The sequence below is a fragment of the Symphalangus syndactylus genome, chromosome 13 (assembly GCF_028878055.3).
Source record: "Symphalangus syndactylus isolate Jambi chromosome 13, NHGRI_mSymSyn1-v2.1_pri, whole genome shotgun sequence".
Classification (NCBI taxonomy): Eukaryota; Metazoa; Chordata; class Mammalia; order Primates; family Hylobatidae; genus Symphalangus; species Symphalangus syndactylus.
The window spans coordinates 122,365,447-122,382,981 of NC_072435.2; the positions used below are offsets into that span (position 1 = coordinate 122,365,447).

At 39.8% G+C, this 17,535-nt stretch overlaps 1 long non-coding RNA gene across 1 annotated transcript in view; it reads left to right on the plus strand.

Annotated features, from left to right (window-relative positions):
- Positions 1-2,037: 2,037 nt before the first annotated feature.
- LOC129460872 (uncharacterized) overlaps positions 2,038-17,535 on the plus strand; it is a 30,891-nt gene continuing 15,393 nt past the window's right edge. Inside the window, exon 1 of the long non-coding RNA XR_008650322.1 lies at positions 2,038-2,103. This is a non-coding gene — a long non-coding RNA (uncharacterized lncRNA). The remainder of the gene's footprint in view (positions 2,104-17,535) is intronic.

Consider the following 17,535-nt stretch of genomic DNA (forward strand, 5'->3'; position numbering starts at 1 on the left):
TTGTATGAACAATAAAGTTACCTTTGCAGATGTAAAACCACTCAGTACACCAAGTCAAATCTACCTTTTCTGACAAAGTGTTTATTTTGCAATATTAAAACTAATTTTCTTTAATTATAAACCCCTGTAAGTGATCTAAATACTATTTTCTAAAATCAGATATATACATTTTCTGGGTTTACAGATGAGCATCAAGAAGTCACTATATGAGACATATGCTATTAATCTTTTTTCCATAATTTATAATAGCAATTTTTACTTTTTCAAATTCAAAATTTACTTTTTCAAATACTAATACATATTAAAATAGAAAAAAGGAAACTATAGAAGACATAAATCAATACAAAGATATCCCATGCTCATGGATCAAAATACTTGATATGGTAAGATGGCAATACTTCCTAGATTGATCTACAGACTGAAGACAATCACTATCAAAACCCAGGTGATTTCTCTGCAGAAATTAACAAGCTAATGGTTATATGTACAGCCAGGCATCACTTAAAGAAGTAGATATGTCCTGACAAATGCTCCCTTAGGCAATTTTGTTATTGTGTGAACATGATAGAGCGTACTTACACAAACCTGGATGGCAGAGCCTACCACACACCTAGGCTATGTAGTATATCCTATAGCTCGCAGGCTACAAACCTGTACAGCACGTTACTGTTGGAAAGTAATAGTATTGAATACTGTAGGAATTAGAACACGATGGTAATTATTTGTGTATCTAAACATAGAAAATCTTCAGTAAAAGCACAGCATAAAAGATTTTTAAAATGTCTAGGTCTAGGCCACTTAGCATGAATGAAAGCATGAATGAAGCTTGCAGGACAGGAAGTTGCTCTGGGTGAGTCAGTGAGTGAGTGGTGGGTGAACATGAAGGCCTAGGACATTCCTGCACTATGCTATGCTATATACTTTTATATGACTGGCAGCACAGTATCTAGCATCACCACAAACACCATGTGAGTAGCACATTGTACTGTGACTTACGAGGGCTACAATGTGACTAGGTGATAGGAATTTTTCAGCTCCATTGTAATGTTATGGGACCGCCTTTATATACACAGTCTGATGACTCACATGTCTTTTACACAGTGCATGATTGTATATGGAAATGCAAGGAACCAGAATAGACAAAAACAATACAGAAAAAAAAAAATACAGACAAAAACAATACAAAAAAAATACAGAAAAAAAACAAAGTTTGGAATCAAAGACTTCTTGATTCCAAAGCTTAGTACAAAGCTACAGTAATCAAGACAGTATAGTACTTTCATAAGATTAGACATGTAGATCAATGGGAAAGAAGTGAAGTCCACAAATAATGCCAAGTGCTTAGTGAGGAAGTGGAAACATTTCAGCACTCATTCATTACTGGTGGAAATGTAAAGTGGTGGTGCAGTCACCTTGGAAACAGCTTGGCAATTTCTCAAAATATTTAAGATACAGGTACAATATGTCTTAGCAATTCCACTCCACACAATTCCACCCAAGAGAAATGAGGACACCCACACAACAACCTGTGCATTAATGTTCATGACACCATTACTAACAATAGCCCCAAATGGAAACCACCCAAATGTCAACGATAAGTGGATATTTTGAAAGTAGTTTATCCATATAATAGAATAATATTCAGCCATTAAAAGGAATAAAGTTTTGATTCAACATGGATGAACCTTAAAAATATTATGCCAATTAAAAGAAGCTAGTCACAAAAGTGAACTTACATATATTCCATTTACATAAAATGTTCAGAACAGGTAAACATGTAGAGACAGAAAGTAGATTAGTCATTTCCTAGAGCTTTATGGGGTTGGGAGGTGATATGGTTTGACTGTGTCCCCACCCAAATCTCATCTTGAATTCCCACTTATTGAGGGAGGGACCTGGTGGGAGGTGATGGAATCATGGGGGCAGGTCCTTCCTATGCTGTTCTCATAATAGTGGGTGGGTCTCAGAAGATCTGATGGTTCTAGAAGGGGGAGTTTCCCTGCACAAGCTTTCTCTTCTTGCCTGCTGCCATCCATGTAAGACTTGACTTGCTGCTCCTTGCCTTCTGCCATGATTGTGGACCCTCCCCAGCCATGTGGAACTGTAAGTCCAATAAACCTCTTTCTTTTGTAAAATGCCCAGTCTCAGGTATGTCTTTATCAGCAATGTGAAAATGCCCTAATACAGAAGGTAAATTTTCTAGAGCTTTGGGGTGGAGGAGTGATGGTTGATGTGTATAAAATCTATTTTGGGGTTAATGAAAATGCTTAAAAATTGCTTGTGGTGATGGTTGTATAGCTCTGTGAAAATACTGAGTTGTACACTTGAAATAGGTGAATTGTATAACGTGAATAACATCACAATCAAAAGATACAAAGGTACCACTGCATCTAGCCAAACAATTGCAATGTTTAAAAAATTATCAAATAATTTAGAAGGCAGTTTATTAAACTCAAACTATTTATTCTATACATACTAATGGCTTTCTTTATGTTTTTTACTACAAATAAGAAATTTTAAAAGATGACACAAAAGATGTGTGCTTTTGTTCCTGGGTGGTATCTGTTCACCATCATCCAAACCTCCTAACACATCAATGAGGAAACCATGATATTTTCCAGAAAAAGTGATAGGTAATATGCAGAGACTCTTTAAAATAGGTGATAAGGAGGTGGCATATCATTCTGTTTTACAAATTCAATTATTGGTAAAACCTGGGACAAAGTTTATCTAAATTAAATGTTTGCAAACCACAACTGGAAAAAAATAATATTGTCAGTATTATTGTTAAACAAGATTGGCTTGTTTACTTTGTGATTACTTTTTTGAAAATAAAATTTTTGCATGATTACAAGAAATAATTGTAATTAGGATTTGGAAGAGCAAGGGGAACTAAATTTAAAATGCTCATCTTTTATTAATCACATACATTTTTTATAAGGAGGTTATTTTTACTGGCTCAGGCTAATCGAAAACCGTTATTTGACAAAATTGTGGAAACAATTGGCCCATGACAATTTAATGCTGTTTTTCAAAACTATCATCTGGCATAGGCTTAGATTAGCTAAACTCACATGGGTATTTTCTTAATTTCTTAATCATAGACTATTTGCAAGGTAGTTCCAACAGGCTAGCAGTTCACATGCGGCTGTAGAGTGTTATTAGCTCTGGTATAATAATCCCTAATTTCCAGTACAATGCTCTGAGTAGGAAAAGAAAAACAGAGAGCCACAGCTGTGGGCACTATCCAACTAGTTTCCCCAGGAATGTGTTCCCACATGGAAGCTCCTATCTTCTGAGCTAAATCGCAAGAAGAAAAACTTCCTGCCTGAAGATTAGAAGAGCAAGACTGAATGCTCAGTGCACTGGAGTTTTTAAATTATCCTTGATCTCTCCATGGCGTATGACATCACAGACACAGAACAACAGAGAAATAAAGCAACTTCACACAATCTTGGCAGGAAGCCATATCTGCATCGCGAGAAGCGCTGCATCTGGCTTTAACTAGGAGCGGCTGAATCAAGATTCAACCTATGGCAACCGGACTCAAGCTCGTTATCTTTCCACCATACACTGCTGTATCTGTGTTTATTGGTGGGAAGTGGAGTTTTCCAGGTGCCATAGAGAGGCGTAATTAGGAAAGTGTCGATTTTAGAAAATCCCCCCTTTTTTTTTTGAGACAGAGTTTTCCTCTTGTTGCCCAGGCTGGAGTGCAATGGCGCGAACTCGGCTCACAGCCACCTTCGCCTCCCGGGTTCAGGTGATTCTCCTGCCTCAGCCTCCTGAGTAGCTGGGACTACAGGCGTGTGCCACCACACCCGGCTAATTTTGTATTTTTTTTTTTTTTTAGTAGAGATGGGATTTCTCCATGTTGATCAGGCTGGTCTCAAATTCCCGATTTCTGGTGATCCACCCGCCTCGGCCTCACAAAGTGCTGGGATTACAGGCGTGAGCCACCCCGCCCGGCCTAGAAAATGCTTTATTGAGAGAATTAAGTACAAGGCTTTCAATGAGGAGGAGGTAACATGAGATTTTGTTTTCAACTCCAGCTAACATAAATCCTGATTAAATACTATAAATATATAAAAGAGTTGTGGTTTTACGAAAAAAGAAGTCTAGATATTGGCCGTTCATGCCGCGGTGGTTCATATTGTATTCAAGCGCCCAGCCTCCTTCTCTCTGCTTTCACCAGCTTCAGCAGGTGACTCCTGTGGTGTGGGCATGAAATAGCTGCTCTATCACCACACTTTACATTTATACTCCAAGGAGGTAAAAGAGGATACCACCAACAGGCTTATTCTCATAAACCTTTGCTTTTAATTTGAATAGAGCTGCTTTCCCTAAAAATGTTCATAAATGGCTTTAACTAGGTCACATGATGCTTAGTTGCAAGAGGATCTGCAAAGTATTTTTACTCTCAGTCTGTGTGGTAAAGAAAGATGAAGAAGGAGAAGCAGAAGGATGGTGCCAGAGAAAGTGTCCATCATAAGGGTCCGTCATAAGACACTTAAGATACATAAGACATAAGACAGTGTCCATCATAACATAGTGAATCTTATAGTAAATAAAGTATTAATGGTTCTTCAGGGAAACAGAACCAATATGATAGACGGATGGATAGATAGATAGATAGATAGATGATAGATAGATAGATAGATAGATAGATAGATAGATAGATAGATAGATGATATAGATATAGATGTATAGATTTAAGAGGATATTTATTATGAGAATTCACTTACGCAATTATAGAGGTTGAGAAATCCTAGAATGCATCATCTGCAAGCTGAAAAAACAGGAAATCAGTGGTAAGATTTAGTCTGAGTCTGAAGGCCTGAGAAGTAAGGCGGGGTGTTATTCTCCATCTAAGTCCAATGGACTGAGAACTGGGCCACTGGTATAAATCCTGTAGTAGGAAGTCCCAAAAACGGATACTTCCAATGTCTTAGGGCAGGATAAAACAGATGTTCCAGTTCCAGAAGAAAAAGAGAAAAGTTACTCTTTCTTGGCCTCTTTATTCTATTCAGATCCTCAACAGATTAGATAATGCCCACTCATAGTGGTGAAGATAGATCTGTTAGATTGTTCTGTGTGGGAAACGGGCAAGGGGAGAAGCAAAGGCACAGACACAATACCTTTAAGGGTAAACAAGCTTTATTCCACGTAAATGGCAATTGAGATATAATAAGCAAATGATATAAGAAGGAAATTTCAATGGGAGGGGGAGAAGGGAAAAAAAAAATATATATATATATATATGTGTGTGTGTGTATATACATGTATATATTTATACTCACCAGACTATTGAAGATTCACCACCAGACTGGGAAGTAATAGCCTGGGATCCAGAGTCGGCGACTTGTCCGTGCACAAACAAGGAGAGGTCTCATGAAGCTTTGCTGCAGTCTGAGACCCTAGCTCTTTTTGTAACAAGTTGTTGGGCATGAGGCCCAATCACAAGGGCCTTTCGTGACTTGGCTCAAGGAACGCAAAATGGTCCACCTGTTTTTGCGATTGTCTATTGTTTTTCAATAACTAACATATAGGAATAGATTGAAATAGAGATTTTTCTGAAACAGCACTAGATGAATGCCTCAAGGGGCTCACACAACCCATTCCAGGACTTGGTGACCATTGCTTGTGTCCATGTTCAACTAAGTTCAAATTTAATATTTAACTTTTCCTCCACGTAGGTGCCAATCATAATCCCAAAGTTAAGACAGAATTAAGATACAGTCTCCAAAAGATACAGCCTCCAACATTATCATCCCAAATGTTGAAATCCTAAAAAGTCAAAATTCCTGAAGACCAAAATCCTTAAAGTCAAAATTCCTTAAGACCAAAATCCTTAAAGTCTAAATTTCTCAATTCTAAAACCCTGAAAATTACTTGTACACATTTCTTTATGAATAGGGTTCACCTTCTCATTACCACTTACCCTTGTAACTATCCTTAGTATGTCTGAGTGTTTATGCTTGCAAAAATATGTGTGTTATTATTGCCTGTTTTATTATGTAAAGTGGTCTATGCAGTGTTCTGTCATGGTTTAATATGTTTCTTAAATAAATCCCATTTTTAAAATGTAAATAAATGCCTTTGCAATTATTTTAAAATTATTTTCCCATACTTATATTTTCAGAATTTCGATCCTTCCAGATCATGGTTCTTGGAATTTTAGACTTAAGGGATTTTGCTCTTTTGGGATCTCAACATTCATCTTGACGGTGATTGAGACTGCCTTTCGTGCTTATGGGCTAAAGCTTTACCAGCTATCTGGGCATCCCTTAACCCAGTCCAGTTGACACATAGAATTAACCATTATAATAAGGAATGCTCCCAGAACCTCAACAGAGTAAACACAAATTCCTAGTTTGTATTTTCAATGCATTTTATTTTATCTTATCTTAGAAATTATCACAGATACTGATGACATGATTTTGACGATTTTTTTTTTTTTTACGAGCATACCATTAACAAAAAGCATAATGATGGTTGCAGTAGGCACTCATGCGGTAAAGTAAGTATATAGTGGGTAGGGAAATGGCCATCAGAAGATGGAACTGATGAATTAGTGCTAAATATGAGTTTGCTGTCCAAAGAGAAATAATGAAAAGAAGAACAGTGTAAATTATTAGGTTTGTGGCACTTCAGTTCCACTAAAAATACATAAATAACCAGTAGACAGCTAATAAAGCTGATACTGACATAAGGGTTTGCTATCCAATGGAAACCTGTGATACACAGCATTTAAAATAAATCTGTTTCTGAGAGAGGCCGCCGTTCTCTTCGACATGATTGGGTGTTCCTTCCATGTGCGAACTGTGTATCTCACACATCAGTGAAAGCAGACAACAGCGTGTAAACTTTCCTATTGCATCTGCAGGACAACAACATATCCTTGTTTTATGGAGGTATTTTTGTGCTCAGTACCACGGCTAAAAGAGATAATAATTAAGACAGGGTGAGAACAAAGATCAAATGAGCTGTAAAGTTCTGCAAAACCATCCTGGGAAGCAGTTGCCATGCTAAAAGAAGACCTTGTACTCAACTTGGCAGGAAATCGGGGTCCCCTGGGTTGCAACCTGAAGTGGCATGTTTTCAATTCCAAAGCATCAAGCCGTTTTGAAGGATTCCTTTGACACTTTCATCACTGTTGTTTTACTTCTATCGAAAAAGAGATGCAACCTTGGAACATGTTAGAGACGAAGGCTGTAACTTCCACGATGGTTTTTCTCCTTACTTCTTGGTGGTCTGTGTAGCCATACCTTCATTCATGTTATTTCTTCTGGCTAGAAATCCCTCCCTCCAAACTTCCACTGTTGAGGAGCTTCAAACAGAAGTGCAGACCTGGCTCTGGAATAAAGAGGAGACACAGGTTAGAAGGAAATGATCCAAATGCTCAGATATCGCCAAGGAAGAAGCTGTCATTTTATATTCATTTTGGTCAGAACGCTAAATATAAAATATAAAGGCTCACATACATATTTTTGCCTCAATTAATCTCACTGCTTTTTCTATTTAACACGAGGATGGCATCTCTAAGAAAGACCAATGTGTCCTTATCTGGCGATTTCAGTCCATCTACAGAGATCAAGTTTCACACACAGTAAGTCATGTCTACTCATGAAAGGACACAAAGACCTCAGTAAACTCTGCTCTTCTTCCCTGTCTCAACAAAAATGGCGCATTCTCTTTAATTCCTTTGTTTCTGGAAGTAGAACTTCTCCCAAAGGAGGCTTTAAAAGATGAGCAAATGCTCTCAGATCCAAGGATGTGTTACATCTGCACTGGTATACTGCCTGTATTCCAGTCCCATTTTTACCTCTGGTCCAGAAGGAAGCCTGTGTCTATCATAATTAAAAACACAAAGAGAAATTACAGCCAGTAAAGACTGTTGCTAAAGGATTCCCTGCAGCTCCTCCCTGCCCACACTGGCCCACTCCTGAGATCTTTCTGCATCTCATTTTGGTTTTACAGGCACACGCGTGCACATTTTCCAATATTCCCTCATTCTGTACTCGCCCTGGTTGCATTTCATTCTGTAAACGGACCAGACACATGCTCCCAGCCCTTCACTGACAATACTGTGCAGCTTGTTATTGCTTCTTTGTTATTGCTCCAGGACAGAAACAGTGATGTCCAAGCATTATTAGACCCAACCCTCCCACCAAGCCTGTGAAGTAAGTTTTAATGTCGTCCCATTTTACAGAAGAAGAAACTGAGACACAGAGATGAGTCATTAAGCCATTAAAGTTGAAATGTAAGCCAAGGCAGTCTAACTCCAGAGTTTGCATTCTTAACCATTATACCAGGTATAATTTTTGTTTTCAGAAGCAGCTGCTTATGATGGGAGCAGTATTTGTGGCTAATCTGATGGCATAAAGCAATATCTAGAAGCCGTTACCTGGTCGAGGATTTCCTGCTAGGGACTAGTTCTTGACTGGCATTGAGCTCATTAAGGATTTAACACTATACTGAGCATATTAAAGGTGCAGAATAAATGTATGTAGATGTCCATGAAGTAGGAAATTACTGAGACATAGGAACAGTATTCAAAATATGTTGAGTGCCCCCACAGTAGGACAAATATGCATCGTACACAGTAACTGTGTTAGATAGAATGCCAGGTAGGCACATCAGTTTGTGTTTTAAAATAATACTCTGGGCAAACCTCAATCAGAGTGAGACTTTAATAATGTTTCACAACACTCCCAATGTTTCCATGTCCTTTCCCTTTAGACAACACTTCCTTCCAGGCACTTGAGTTCAATTCCTTTTTTTTTGGATACAGTCTTTCTCTGTCACCCAGGCTGGAGTGCAGTGGCGTGATCTCGCCTCACTGCAACCTCCACCTCCCAGGATCCTTGTGCCTCAGTCTCCCGAATAGCTTGGATTACAGGCTCGTGCCACCTACATTTTTTATAGAGATGGGATTTTCCCATGTTGGCCAGGCTGGTCTTGAACTTCTGACCTCAGCTGATCCTGCGGTGGCTCACGCCTATAATCCCAGCACTTTGAGAGGCCAATGTGGGTGGATCACCTGAGGTCAGGAGTTTGAGACCAGCCTGACCAACATGATGAAACCCCCTCCCTACTTAAAATACAAAAATAGCAGAGTGTTGTGGTGCATCCCTGTAATCCCAGGTACTCAGGAGGTTGAGGCAGGAGAATCACCTGAGCCCAGGAGACAGAGGTTGCAGTAAGCAGAGATTGCACCACTGTACTCCAGCCTGGGAGTGAGACTCCATCTCAAAAAAAAAAAAAAAGAAAGAAAGAAACTGGGCAGCAGCTTCTGCTTCTGGTTTTATTGGTATCAATGGAAAAGAAAATTCATAACACTTCCACATTCTTCAAACATTCTATGCTATAAATTACTGTAGGAATCAGCATATAGGCACACTGTGCATTGGGTTTGGTCCTGGATGAGCCCAGATTATAGCCTAGCACAATAAGTTTTAAAATCTTCTTAGGGTGATAAACTCCAATACCGGAGTGAACAGCAAGTGATGAAGTGTGAGGTGTGGGAAACCACAGGGACCATGCCGAACCCAGAAGCCCCTGCAGGGTAGAAAGGTGCACTCTCAGCTGTGGCTGATTGTTGCCCAGTAGGAACTCAGGCCAAGAGTGAGCAAATCTTCTAATAAAAGCAGAGGAGGCTAAAATATTAATGTTTACCTGAGACCCCACTATTACAAATTGTTGGTAATTAATTAAAATTAAATTTAAACACAGAGCATTTGAAGAGAAAAATATAGGGAGGATTTTATCTGAAAATTGCCCTTTTGCAATCTCTGAACTACATTTGGTAATTCATTAAAAAGCCATGGTGTCTATGAGAATATATGACATCATCAGATTGAAGTCTCCTCTTTCATTGGTGTAATGTTTCCAACATACTTTACACTTAAATTTAAAAATGCTTATATGGCTAGACTTAGAATTATATAGGGAAATGCAATCTACATTAGAAACCCAAAGTGATATACAGATGCTCCTCGATTTATGACGGGATTACATCCTAATAAACCCATCCTAAATTGAAAACAAAGGAAAGAAAATTAAGTAACCCCAGTGTGAGAAATCAGAGCTACCAGGTGTACTATGTAAAATAATTATGCATGCATTTAAATCTGCTCTGCTCATTGAGCTGATGAAATTGTAGAATGCTATTTTACATTCATAGCTACAAGCACATTAGGTATGAAGGGCTTTCTGGAAATTGTTATACAAAATTACTTGTTTTTCATATTAATTTCAATATTAAAATGACCGAGATTTTTTTTAAAAGACTTTACATTCAAATGAAGCTGGTTTAAAGAATAAGATTTGGAAAATAAGCATGTTTCCCCTAGACCCGTGTTATTGGAATCCAGATGTGAATTTAATGAATCTAATTAAATGTATACGTTTCCATCAAGTGTCAACTCACAGCCATTTTTATTACATTATGTGGAATTTGGGATGACTGAATAATCTTTACTATCACAAACAAGCTTGCAAGTCATGATTTTGGATTTTTCTTTGCTTTTTCATAATAGAAATTATCTTGCTCTCTGTTATAATTCCTAAGTTCTTAGAGTTGGCTTATGAGTGGAAGTAACAGGCATAGGCATATTTCAGAAAATGAATATCTTTTGGCTGTAAAGTACTGGGAAATAAAGTGCCTGGACCTTACATTTTCAGCTTACTTTTTGCTACTACAAAATCTGGTTGAATAAAAATTGAGATTTTTTTTAAATAGACATCTTCATTTTCAGCTCTCTCTTTTCTTTTTCTCTTGTTTTTTCCCCTTCTTTTAAGTAATTGTTGCAACAGTACTAAAATTTGAACACAAATGCCATCAACACCTGCGAGGGGGCCTTTCCCATGACTAATAATGGCCTCATCAAGGCACTGATAGAAGCCCCAGGAGAGTGTGGGGCCTACAGTGATCTTTATTTCTGGCTGCAACTCCCTGCATCCATGCAAAGGCTGAGGGGCCAGATTCTGAATTGGGGGCAGCAGAAATAGAAGCCACAGAAGAGGAGCAGTGTCACCTTTGGAGCTGGCTTTGCAAGAAAGACTTGTCTTGTTATTTGGAGAAAGTGAGGAGGCTATGACTGTTCCCATATTGATAATCATGACAACTGTTGCTCTTGTTCACATCTCTCTTTGCTACTAAGCTAAGGGGTCCTGGAGGAGAGGCTCTGTGAGTACTCAGTACGTGCTCAACAAACACAACTTTAGTCAATGAATGCTCCACTAAAACTCCAGGTTACTGTGGAAGCTGAGATCCTCACACACTTGAGTGAGTAGCTGAGCAGGGACCGGAGCCCACCATCTTGTGTTCCACATCCTGTAGTGTAACTTACTGTCTGAAGGGTTGTTGTCCGAAGCTTAGACAGAACCAATTTACCACGACAGAGGAATTGCAATAGAGAAAGAGTTTAATTCATGCATAGCCAGCTGTATGGGAATACTGGAGTTTTATTATGCCTCAAATCAGTCTCCCAGAAAATCCGGGGGTCAGAGTTTTTAAGGATAACTTGGTGGGTAGGGGGTTGGAAAGTGGCGAGTACTGGTTGGTTGGGCTGAGATGAAATCTTAAGGAATTGAAGCTGTCCTCCTGTGCTGAGTCAGTTTCCGGGTGAGGGCCATAAGACCAGACCAGCCAGTTTATAGATCTGGGTCTTACCAGTGGATCCATCAAGAACAAGGCCTGCAAAATATCTCAAGCACTCATCTTAGGTTTTACAATAGTGATGTTATCCCCAGGAGCAATTTGGAAAGGGTCAGAATCTTGTAGCCTCTAGCTGCATAACCCCTAAATCATAATTTTGAATCCTGTGGCTAATTTGTTAGTCTTGCAAAGGTAGCCCAGTGCCCAGGCAGGAAGAGGGTTTGTTACGGGAAAGGGCTGCCGTGGTCTCTGTTTTAAAGTTGAACTATAAACTAAATTTCTCCTAAATTTAATTTGGCATATGCCCAGGAATGAACGATGACAGCTTGGAAGTTGGATGCAAGATGGAGTGAGTTAGGTCAGATCTCTTTCACCATCATAATTTTCTGTTATGATTTTTTCAAAGGTGGATTCAGTAGTAGCCAAGGCCGAGAGCAGGGTCCTCACCTTGTGAAGCCCTTGTCTGGGCCAGGAAAGAGGAGTTCGCACAAGGTCAAAATATGGTGATCGGTGCCCAAGCCCCAGATGCCCTTGCCCTCACAGGAGCACATTCAGTGCTTAGACGAGGAGCAAGAGGGCCCTTCCCTACTTTCCTTGCTTCTGCCTTGGTCTCTTTCATATGCAGATTAGAGGAGCCAGGGATCACTGGGTAGCTGTGGGCAGCTGAATATGCAAGGGGAGTTCAATGTCCTTGTCAGCGGTTCCCTTTGGAAAAATTCTGAGTGAACATTAAGTCATCTATTTTAATACAACTTGAAAAAGTAAAACACTCAGTGGGGAGGCATTAGAGAAATGACCTGGCCTAGAAAATAGAGGCTGGTAGGATTCTTTCCTCCATCTCTTTCTCTCCCACTTTTTATGTGATACTAGTCGTTTATTTTGGAGAGGAGAATACATTAAGGCCTTTCACCACTATCATTCATCAGAAATATCCTCCTCTTTCCTAAAAATGGAAAGAAATCCATCCGTTTAGTGAACATGTGTGGAGGATCTCGCAAATGCGTTCTCAGAGCAAACAACCATAGGAAGGAAAGTGTCTTTTAGCATGCTAATGCATTTCAATGAGCAGCCAGAACGACCAGAGTCACTTTTCATGGTGGGATGCGGCTGGCTTCTTTATCGCAACCTGTTTTATCAGCAGGGACTTTATGACCTGTATCTTGAGCCAAGCTCCTTTCTCCTCCTGTGACTAAGCATACCTAACCTCCCGGGAATGCAGCCCATAGGTCTCAGCTTTATTTTATCCAGCACCTGTTCAAGATAGAGTTGCTCTGGTTCAAACACCTCTGACAAAATCATCTCCTGCTAAAAGACACTCCCACCAGTGCCATGACAGTTTACAGATGTCATGGCAACATCAGGAAGTTACCCTATATGATCTAAGAAGGGGATGAAACCTCCCTCGGTTCCAGAAATTGCCCACTCTTTTCCCAGAAAACTCATGAGTAATCCACCTATTGTTTAGCGTATAATCGAGAAGCAACTTTAAGGACACTAAGTCTAGGAGCCCATGCCACCGTTCTGCCTATGGAGTAGCCACTCTTCTATTTCTTTGCTTTTTTTTAATTTTTATTTTTTAATTTTTATTTTTTTTTGAGACAGAGTCTTGCTCTGTCGCCCAGGCTGGAGTGCAGTGGCGCAATCTCGGCTCATTGCAAGCTCCGCCTCCCGGGTTCACGCCATTCTCCTGCCTCAGCCTCCCGAGTAGCTTGGACTACCGGCCCTTGCCAGCATGCTCGGCTAATTTTTTTGTATTTTTAGTAGAGATGGGGTTTCACTGTGTTAGCCAGGATGGTCTCGATCTCCTGACCTTGTGATCTGCCCGTCTCAGCCTCCCAAAGTGCTGGGATTAAAGGCGTGAGCCACCTCGCCCAGCCTCTTTGCTTTCTTAATAAACTTGCTTTCACTTTACTCTATGGATTTACCCCAAATTCTTTCTTGAGTGAGGTCCAAAAACCCTCTGTTGGGGTCTGAATCAGGAGCCCTTTCAGGTAACAGTTTCACAGAGATATTAGCTAAGTGTCTCCATGAAACTACTCAGCATATTGCAGGCAGATAGGTTATTATCTAAGTGAAGTTTGATAAGAAAACTTTAAAGAGATAGCTGAGGTTATTTGGGGGTCATGTGTCAACTTTCACATATAGAATATTCAAAGATACTTAAAAAGAGGGACGAACCAGGGGCAAAAGCCTCCAAGCTCCCTTGAACACCTTCTGTTCAATTTTATCCAGCTTCCTTCCACTCTACATAGGACTTAACTATGTATTATTATTATATTTCTATTATCAGGATGTAGGAAACATTTTCTTGCTGAATACCTGAAGCCCTAATTGTTGCTAAAAGCAACTTGATTTTGTGTTTCCAATCTGGTTCACACAAACTTTTACATCAAGTGGCTGAGGCGCACACTTTACAGAAATTATTATAAAAGAACTCAGTAAGGTATCACCACTTATTCAAAAACGACACCGATATTACCATCCCCAACCTTCTATAAAGATTTAAAGGATGAAAGATTGAAAGGATTTTTAACTCAAGAATGACCAATGAATGACATTCTTAAGTTAAAAATAACAAAACATTCAGAAAACTTTGAGATCATTTAACCAATGGCACTAGACCTTATGCCAATTTGGTCCATTCCTTCAATGACATGTGAGTCATCCTCCTGTGACTTGGTAGCTGGAAGGTTCATTTAAATAGGGCTTTCGCCTCTTGATAACAAGACTCTTCTCTGCTGCACAGGGATATGGCATTCCTATATTCAACAGGTTCAGGTCACCTTCCCACAACACTCTTCCTTAGTGATCTTCAATCCAGAGAATTCATTGGCCCAAAAAGATATCAGGAATAAACTTCCTAGAACCCCTTTCGGAAGTGACCATATAACATCAACAAATATAGCAGTGGGTTCACAGTTTGCAACTTAATGTAGAAATTCAAATTCTACATGATGGGAAGGCTACTTCAATCAAGGGCCTGAAAATGAAGTTTTCAAAGATCCTCTAGAATACCCCACATACAGCACTAAACAGTTGACACAAGACATTCTGAACCAGCTGATGACCTTAGATAGCAGGCAGCTTCCTCCCCACATGTAGAACCAAGACCCTTGTCTAATTCCTGTTTTGTTTTCACCTGCTTTATTATAATCACTCTTCCTCTCGATGTCTATATATCTCTGGCATCCACTCATAATGGCCCTTTTACTCTTTTCTTTCCTCTATAATTGTTGGTTCTGAACATACTCATTCTAACGTTACCCTTAGATTATTCCAAACAGTAGCCTGTGCCCCTCCCCTTACTGGCTGCTGGACATGTCATCATCACCAGACTCCCATGACAAAAATTTCTGGGCAATTTTGGTCTCATTGCATGAGACCTTTGGGAATTACAGCCAACGGCCTTTCAACTTTCACCTACCTAGAAAATAACATCCCTAAACAAATCAACCTCTCACTTTTCTTGCGTTCATCTCTTCAAGAAAAAGAAGGAATTATTACAATCTATTGTTCAGACCCCATGTAATTCTACATTTGAATTCAACAACCTCCATAGTGCAATGGGCCAATTACTCATTCCCAGAAACAGACTAATGGAGATTTCAAATATTTCAGCTGATGTTAGCCCTTGGTCGGACCTGATGGCATTAGCAACTCCTCTTCCCAGATCTCCATGGGGCTTTCTAGACACTGCTTCTTTAGTGCCCAGGACCCCTGGTCCTGTTTGCCTCAAATTAACCCCTTATGCATGATAGAAATTGTATCCCAAGACTTGATTCCAAAATCACCAAAGCTGCATATTCTGACTCAGACATTAGCTCCACAACAAGGCTACCCTTAATTAGCTATTTAGGCACTCTAACTAGGGGAATTGTTGACTTATTATTTATGCAAACAATCTGAGCAATGTTTTCAATGGTGAGAGTCATATAAACGAAACACACTTTGGGCTCAGTGGTTCATGCCTGTAATCCCAGCAATTCAGGAGGCTGAGGCGGGCAGATCACTTGAGGCCAGGAGTTTGAGACCAGCCTGGCTGACATGGTGAAACCACATCTCTATTAAAAAATACAAAAATTAGGCCAGGTGTGGTGGCTCATGCCTGTAATCACAGCACTTTGGGAGGCCAAGACAGGCAGATTGTGAAGTCAAGAGACAGAGACCATCCTGGCCAAAATGGTGAAATCCATCTCTACTAAAAATACAAAAAAATTAGTTGGGTATGATGGTGTGTGCCTATAGTCCCAGTTACTCAGGAGGCTGAGGCAGAAAAATCACTTGAACCCAGGAGGCAGAGGTTGCAGTGAGCCAAGATCACGCCACTGCCCTCCAGCCTGGTGACAGAGTGAGACTCCATCTCAAAAACAAACAAACAAACAAAAAATTAGTCTGGCGTGGTGGCATGGGCCTGTAATTCCAGCTACTTGGGAGGCAGAGCCAGGAGAATCACTTGAACCTGGGAGGTAGAGGCTGCAGTGAGCCGAGTTAGTGCCACTGCACTCCAGCCAGGGCGACAGAGTGAGACTCCGTCTCAAAAAAAGAAAAACAATATTAAAAAAGTAAAATAAATAAATAAATAATACTGTAAGAAGACTATAATTAAGCCTGGCAGAAGTTATTAATATCACCTGCAGCTCATAGGAGAACCAGTCGCCATCTGAGAAGGCTACAGAGGTTTTCATCACTTTTTATGATGTATCAGTTCACTTCAAAACAGTGAAAGAAAATAAAAGGCTTTTGGGGAGTGATTTCCAGAAGCGATGAAGAAAAGCATTTAATATGAATATTTATCTGGAGAAGACAATCAAACACAAGCATTTTAAAAGTAGAAAGATGCATAGCTTCTTTTCGGATTTTTTTTCTTCTCTTCTCTTGATGAAAGTGAATTATTTAATGCCATCTATAACTTCCCAGTTCAATTTAATGAGATTTACCAGCTCCCCACATTTGACAATTTATTTTCTATTAGGCTTTCAACTAAAATCCAGAAATAAAAGTATGTTCCTTCAAAGCAATGTGATTTTCTTTTTGTATCCAATATATTCAAATGGCATAAATTCAGACATATTGTATCGGACTTCACTGAAAACCGTATTAAAAGTTCCCCTGTTTGTTTTCAACGTCCCTGTAAATCATTCCCTTCCAGGCTATATTGACCTTTATGAAAAAAAAGGAGTAATGTTTGTCTATGTAGATAAACTTATTTGCAAAAGCCCACAAATATAGGGTCACAACAACTAAGGCAAATCTTGAAAGTGTAAGAGAACGCATAAGAGAATTAACAAAATAAAAAACGCAAAAAGCATATAAAGGAATCTTAAAAAATGGAAAGTCGTTGACCCCAGGTTTAGAATGAATAGAGCAGTTCTGGTTACTTACTTTGTCACTGTGTTCCATGTGAGTTCTGTTTCCAGAGCCCACCCTCCAGCACTAGCACCTCCTGCAGCCCACACAGGTGGGAGCTGGGGGCAGAGGACTTGGGAAGAAAGGAAGGCTGTGGCCAACTCTGCCATTAACCCACAGGCCTCTCAGTCATTTTGACGAAGTAGAAATATTATAGGCCTGGGTTTTCTAGGCTGAAAGATGTGGTGAAGTTTCCTTCCTCTCAACTCAGAGGAAATGGAATTTGCATTCTGTACAGGTAACATGCTTTTGGGTCAAAGATTGCTTTGGAAATGCGCAACAGAGCTCCCATCTGTCCCTGATGGCTTGTGCAGAATCAGGTTATGAGCAGGTGTGGGACAGGTTTGGTTCGAACTTGGCCTTGGCATGCACTATTTAGTGTCTTTGTTCAATGTGCTTCACCCCTCTGACCCCCAGTTTTCTCATTTATAAACAAAAACTTGTTGGTACAGCAATTCCTCTTCCCAATG